This window comes from Elaeis guineensis, chromosome 1, assembly GCF_000442705.2.
Source record: "Elaeis guineensis isolate ETL-2024a chromosome 1, EG11, whole genome shotgun sequence".
Lineage (NCBI taxonomy): Eukaryota > Viridiplantae > Streptophyta > Magnoliopsida > Arecales > Arecaceae > Elaeis > Elaeis guineensis.
The window spans coordinates 178,834,607-178,842,398 of NC_025993.2; the positions used below are offsets into that span (position 1 = coordinate 178,834,607).

At 36.3% G+C, this 7,792-nt stretch overlaps 1 long non-coding RNA gene across 5 annotated transcripts; it reads right to left on the reverse strand.

Annotated features, from left to right (window-relative positions):
• Nucleotides 1-408: 408 nt before the first annotated feature.
• LOC105039851 (uncharacterized) lies at nt 409-7,349 on the reverse strand. Of its 5 annotated transcripts, XR_012137749.1 has the most exons (4): nt 6,605-7,343; nt 1,172-2,979; nt 833-902; nt 414-644 (listed from the first exon to the last, which is right to left on the reverse strand). It is a non-coding gene; the product is annotated as an uncharacterized lncRNA (long non-coding RNA). The 5 variants fall into 5 exon arrangements; XR_012137748.1 differs by having other exon boundaries at nt 409-902; XR_012137746.1 differs by lacking the exons at nt 414-644; nt 833-902 and adding an exon at nt 5,715-5,836 and having other exon boundaries at nt 1,000-2,979; nt 6,605-7,346.
• Between the last annotated feature and the right edge of the window lie 443 nt (nt 7,350-7,792).

The window sequence follows — 7,792 nt, forward strand, 5'->3', positions numbered from 1 at the left end:
CATGCTCCTTGTTTATAATACATTAGCGTTTGTGGACCACATAATTTGATGCCCATTCATCTCCTAATGGCGGCCACCGAGAGCCACATAGCATGCCTAGTGCGGCCGATTCATTGCAGAGAATCCATGACCATTGGAACCTAATCATTTCATCAGAAGTGATTCCACAGACCGATTCTTGAATTTCTATTGCTGAAAATATTAATAGGCTTGAATCTGGATATGTTTGATCGCTTGCTTTCCAGTTTTGTTGTCGAGAATTGTCTGGGAATTTCTTCTCCTCCCTTCCAAAATTTCATCCTAAGCTACCGATTCCATTTAGGTGCCCTTCTTTGCTGTATTATTATTATTTTTTTTGGAAAGCTTATAGGAGTTTTAAAGATTGCGATCTAGACTCGTTGTGAAAAGTGCCATACGAATTTGCCTTCTGATTAGTGGTTCATATCTTCTCGGACGGAGCATTTCTATGGAACTGTTGCATCAACAAATATAACAGTATTTAGGCAAAAAATATATAACATTTTTGCATCAACAAATGCTGATGGCTGTTACAATAGAATCTGTTTGACATTTGATCAACTCCAGATGTCTCCATTGCAACTGCAACCAAGGGTCCGTGAGGGGGTCGGGAATCATTATGTGACCTGCTAACAGTGACAACATAAAAGTAATTGGCAACAGCTGCACTTGTGCTTGTTGTGATTATGTTACCAAAGCCAGCATGAAATATTAATTGACCTAATAACCAGATTAACAAATAAACAAAAATATGCTATGAACATTAATGGAAGTGATGAAAATAAATCAACAAAACATGTTTCTTTGTCCTCACGAGTAAATCATTGAGCCTTGGGACCACTCGAACATGGCTTACTGACGCCTCCTTGAAAGGTTCCCTTTATCTATGAGAATTCAGATCAAGCAGCGCAGTAGAAATTATTATGGATGAAAAGGCATAAAATCAATTATCTTGTTACACATCAACATATACTTCACAAATATAGAAAGCTGCCAAAGCATGCAACCATTATCATTCTCATGTTCAACATGTCAAATATGATGACCAAAAGAAAACGAGCAATCAAATGAAATATTTTTCATAATCCTCACTGAAAATCAGATCAAATTTTAAACAAAATGATAACCTTGTTCAGGTTATAATGATTACCACCTCGGCCTTTGCATCAGCGAAGCATATGACATGAACACTGAATTAAAAATGGTCAATGTGAAACACAAGCATCCGCTCAACTGTTGGTCCTCAGGTTGGTAGTAGATACTAGTGATGACTGCTAATGGTGAGTGTTGGCACCACCCTCTTCAGCTTCCTCCTTGGCCTTTTTTGCAACTCCTCTTATTTGATGTTGTTCCTCTTCATAAATTCTGTTTCTTCTTTGGAACTGCAATAAATTTCACTTAGTTAAGGCAGGAATTGTATCTAGAACTTTATCATCTTTATAACATTGTGCATAAGTAAAAAACATGCAGCTTCATGCTTGTACTTCATCAAGTATCTTTACAGCATATAGGAGCTGATATTATATTGGAAATCTGGGTAGGTGCAAGCTTCTAATGTCTAACAAGGACCCTAATCCCTTTTGTTAATTTTAATCATGCTGACAAATGAACAGTAAAACAGTGAGTTCTAACATTACAATTGCCAGAAAATTAGCACCTGGTTTTCAGATGTGGACATGACTATTCATCGAAGATGATATTATCAAAAACACTTTTTTCATTACTCTTGCAGTTTTTTTAATCATGAAATGTAATTTATTTGGTAGCTCGGTCATGTCAAGTTTCCTAGCATTGATCAACTAATGTTATTGAACTTGTCTTGGGTATTAGGTATGCATATTAAATGACTAATACAGTTTCTACCGCCATATAGTTCCAAGGAAGACCATACATAAGACATATTACAAGCATAGATATGTGATCAGAATACTCATTTCAGGCAATTACTAATTGAAAAATCAGACTCTTTAGCAGAAAGGTACATAAATTGTCAAACACATTCAGAGCTTTCAAATTTCCCATCCCACTCATAAAGATTTTAAAGAGATGCCATGTGCATGTTTGAACATCTATGCTTTCTAGTTTTCGTTTGTGATTTAAATATCAATAGTAAAGGAAAAAAGATGCAGCTAAGCAAGCAGCTCACCTGAATATTGCTTTGCAGGTAGTACTGAGAGCTGCAGGAATCCTCTTTTTATGCAATCGGGATCCTGGATCTACTTATAGCCGGATCTACTTATAGCTAAATGTTTTCTATGTAGTATAGAGCCATAGACATACAGTCATACCAACATGCTTGCTTAGCCATAGGCATACACATGTGCTTTAATAATTTCAGTTCTTATAAATCTCTTCATCATACATGTTTCTCTTTATAAATGGGCACATGTTTTTATTTCTTATACCAACCCGCCATGCAAGCTGTTTCAGGAATTGCAGTTCAATGAAAGCCCCATAACATGGAAGGAATTAGCACGGGTTTTTGACAACTTTGTCAATCCATCATGAATCAACTAGTAGTTCTAATCAAACAATTTAGAACCTAAAGTTTAATGTGCTAGTAAGTCTACTCAGATGACCATCAATATGCATGCATGGGGCTCTGATTAAAAAGGGCCCATTTTTTGTACTTTCATGCCTCAATTGAAATTTCCATCATTCATTGCTTGTCCCTTTGACAAAAACATAACTTTAGGTGAGTGGCATATATTATGGTATAGTTTGTTAAATGAAATAATATGCTGACATTGGATCATATGCTCTCACTGGATCATGTTTTATTAACTCCTTTTGAATTAGGTGGTAGCTAGTTGAAGACTGTAAATTTAAGTGGCTCACTACCCCATTTCAAGATCTGATCTGAAGGAAGAGCCTGGAGGGGAACAGCAACATTTAGCTTTATGCTACAGCAAATGCATTGTCCTCTTCAATTGAAAATCTAAACATTCAGATATCTGTGGACTGATACATCAGGAGAAAAAGTGCATTTTGTAAGCTTGCAAGAAAAATTAGATAACACAAAATAATACAATCAAGATTAGAGACCATGTGTTAATGGTGGGACAAAACAGAAATTTGGGAGCAAAAGGGGATCTTTGAGTCAATTGCTGTAATTTTAACTTATTTTGCTCTCATTTTCAGTTATTGCAGGTCTTCAATCTGATCAAGGTAAGAAAATTGTCTCCATTTTGGTCAAGCTTGTCAAGTTTCAACTTGCATTCAGAGTTGCAGCCAAAAATAAGAAATATGATGATTTAGGCTAGAAAAAAATATGAGAAAAACAAAATAAGCCAAGGAAACATATATTACACAGTTTAAACATATTGTATTGTTTGCAATAATCAAATATATGGTTTTCGTGTTCGATAATAACCTAATTCTTGGATACTTAATCATGTAAATATCTATAGGAGTAAAATATACCAACATAGAACTACATATGAATATGAAACTAGATATAATCATTATTTAAGTAAAAAGTCTCAGCATAAAAATTATAATATACTGAGTATGAAAAAGACCATGATTAGATGGATCTCATTTCAATGTCTTGAGGATTTAACCTAAGCCTAGCAAATCCAAGCTCAGATCTTTGCATAGACTCCTTTTCTCCTGTTTTTTTTTTTGAAGGTACCCTTGTGAATCCAAAATTATTCTCTCTGTCTAGGAAAAGCAACCTTTTACTTAATCTTCTTGAAGTTAAACACTCAAATGCCTCTAATCTTTAAAATTCCACAAAATATATGGTCAGTATCAAGAAATTAATTATTTTAGATAGGTTAGATGTATCATTGATAAGTATTTTCTCTTTAACTCAAGAATGAAAACATGACCCAAAATTGATGCTATTAAGTCAATTTTACTTATAGAAATGGATAAATGGCCTCAAAAGAACACTTTTTTGTTTGTAAAAAAAAGTAAAAACAATTCCAAAATACCCATATTATGAATAAAAGTAGCATAAATAATCAGTTTCAGCCTGATAGCAGAAACCACGGAAAGAGGATCACCATTGGTCAATCTTGCTGAAACTAAATCTAAACCAGATGAGTTTACTCAGTTTTGAATTGTTTTCAATATGAAACTGGCCTATTTTAGCCGAAACTTATTGGTTTCTGCCAAAACTTCAATCCTTGGATCTAATTTTAAGTGTCTAGGAACATAACTCACATATTTTAGGCATCTAGTTTTTGAACAGCAGAGGTTATATCATAAGCTTTGATTTGGTTTTTTATTTTGCCAGGCAACATCAGCTTACCCTAGACATCAATGAAAGGGAAGCAAGATGTATTGGGGCCACATCCCTTTAGGAGAGATGATAGAAGAACATCCACCCACTCCCTTCTCATGTAATAAAAGGGACATCCATTTCTCCTTGGGCATCTAAACAGTAGAAGAGAATGAAATAATCGAAGAGAATCACACACACACACACACACACAAAAGAAAAGAAAAGGAAAGGAACAAAGGTAATTGTCCTCCTAAGCCATCCATCCACTTGTCTCACATCAGATATCAAAGGAGATTTAAGGCAGACAGCCCTCACAAGTCCCAAGTCATCTGTTCACTCCTACCACATCCAGCCATAAAAAAAGGTTTCTTTTTCCTCTAAGCTCCACCATAAGATTTTTGCAGAATCCTATTATCCTTACGATTAGTTTCTCCTTGATCCTTTTTCCTGTGACTTCTGGCTGATTATCGTCAGCCCAATGTTTGTCCTCTCCCTTTGGAGGGTCTCCATAATCCTCACATGCAGATCTTCTGCACCTTGTCCAGAAATTTTCAGTCCCAGGTCTAAAATTTTAGGTCTCAACTCAGCCCAAGGCTTGTCATTTGCCTTTGAAGGGGTCTCCACATTCCTCACTTGCAGAACTTCTGAACTCCGTCCACGAATTATTGCTGTTTTCAAGTTTAACGTTCAATTCTCATAAACATTGCAAATCGGCCATCAGAGAACTAGTCTAGATCCCAAAAAGAAACCCATATAAAAAAGAATTGAAGCACGACATCCTTCATATTCTAATTAATAATCGAAAAGAAAACTGAAAGGAATGGATTACAGGGCTGGAACAGAGTTATCATCTCACATATTCATCTAAGGAGAGTTTTTTGAGATTGCTCCTTGGTTGTATGAGCCTAACATCATCAAGCAAAAAGTAGATCTTCCCCACACGCAACTAGGAACTAACCACACAGGTTTCATGGGAGGTCCCTATCTTGCCTAAACTTGGTTTCTGCATTAATTCTAGAGGGCTAACATCATGTTGACAACTGGTACTAAACTCTTCTCAGTTCTTAGTAGAGTCCTCTCAACTATGAGTTCTGTTGCCATATTTTACAAGGAAAAGGGTGGTTACTAGTTAGAATTGAGAAAGTTCAACGAAAAAGACATTGAAAAAAATGCTTTAACTTCTGTGTTGCACACTTCTAAAGGTAAAATAAACAAGCAATTAAAATTTGTTTGCACCCAGTCTACAATTTAATGCCCAAAGCTAGCATAACAACCATTGTTGATATATTTTTTTTTTATAATTTCTTTTAAGAAAGGAATAGTGTAATGTGGGCAAAGTTTATAAACTCAAACAAAGTGATTGAATCAAATTGGTATAAACTGAAGGAAGAAGCTGCCATATCTCATAGACAGAAAACTTAGAAGCAGAAATAGGAGCAGCCAAGTCACTTTCAAAGATTAATACCAAGATATATTCTAACTGAAACATAACTATATCCACATAGCCTTTTCTCCACCTATCTGGGGTGAGCTTTATGGATCCTCATCTGCCCATCATTCATCAAGAAATCTTCTCACTATCAACACCTAACGGTCAATACATAGAACAAGCCAAGTACTCATAATCATTTTATAACAATAACATTACCAACATAGGGAAGATCAATATTGACATAATCATAACCATTCTTTATTATCCACATCACCTTAGAATAAATATCAAAAGAAAAAGGACATAAGATTAAAATGTACTATTCATAAACCACAACAGTCCATATTACTTTGCTCAAACTCAATCCCATGTCTTGGATATCCAGGAAGCATAAATCATGATACACTATCATTGTCAAATCAAAAGGGAATATTCCATAATCAACAGCTAATCTTCCTTTTCGATCATGTCATTCATGGTTCATGTTTGTGTTCAGTAAAGATCCTTCTCCTGGCAACATTCCTCTAAAGGAAGTCATATATCTTCACAAGGATTCATGTGAACTTTAACTCCCTTCATTTACTCTTCAACCCATTCTCGCTTAAGAGAATTCCCCGACCTCTGTATCCATGATGTCAAGAGATAAGATATCTCTGTATCCCCATACACCTAGGAATGTTACGAATGTGTATGTCTCTACATATCCTTGTGTGGAAAGAGAGAGATAGAGAGACACACGGAGCCAGTTCGAGCTCCTTAAACTAACCCTCAGTTCCACTGTAATTTCAGAAACTAACGGGATAGCAACAAATTCCCTTCTTCATTTCTTTTTTTTGTGATGGGAAAAAATGGAGAAAAACTCTCTCTCTAATTAGGTTTTCTCCGATCGTTCGCTGAATAAAACAGACAGATAGGAGAACTACCTTGTACCAGTTTACCCACTGCAGCTTCTGGAGTCTTGATGGATCGCATCTCAAGAAGCGGCTTCAGAAATAATGTTTCAGATCCTTCCCTATTCCAAGAAATGGGATCCCATTGGTACTTTGCAAATGATTTAGTCTTGATGGATCGCATCTCAAGAAGCGGCTTCAGAAATAATGTTTCAGATCCTTCCCTATTCCAAGAAATGGGATCCCATTGGTACTTTGCAAATGATTTTGGCTAAACCGATACGAATGGAACAATCAAACAAATATCATGGCTAATAGCCAAAACCTTTTCAGGACCGGTATCCACGATTTGTCGATGGATGATACGATTAGGCGATAGAGGAAGAATTATTGAAATTTAAAGTAGAGGAGGAATGGAATTTGTGTTTTTTTGTTTTAGGGTTAGAAAGAATTCTTTGGAGTGGTGGAGGCACTCGAGGTGGTCCTCGCGGAGGAGGGTACAGTCCCTGGGCTCGCGGCAGCCGGACATGCACTCGCTGAAGTCCACCCAGAAGTCGTAGCACCGCCCTTTGTTCCCCGTTATTCCCCACCCCGATGCCATCTCTCTCTCCCTTCCTCTCTCTCTCTAGTTCTTGCTCTCTATGGTCCGGGTGGAAAGCAAGCAATCTAAACCGTTGCTATTATATCTCGACGTTCATCCATTGCCATGCGTTCTGGTGAGCCTTCTGAGTTATATGACCGTCCGACTGAGAAAGCTAAGATACTGGCTTGATCTGACCCAGTGCTAACTCGACTGAGGGTATAATTTGTGATCTTCTTTTCATTTTATATACAATTTTATGCGAATTACAAAATTGGTTTATAATGGTATGGTCTCTGGACAGGACCGACCCTGGGGCAGGTCGAATTGGGCGACCGGCCCAGGCCCAAGCCCTGTATTGATATTCCAATGAGGTGCAAGAATGATTTTTTATAATATTATAATAAAAAAAATAATTACATAGGTAAATGATGGATTTTATATGCTACTTAACGAATATATCCATAAAAAATTATTGTACATAAATTAATTTTTTTAATGATAATTAATGTTTAAAGTATGCTAATTTTTAATAGAGAAAGTTTCATTTTTTTTATTTAGCCCCAGGTCTAAAAAATATCAGGACCGGCCCTGTCTCTGGATTTGGTGTGAAGACTTATGATGGAATGTGAAAGATCTCT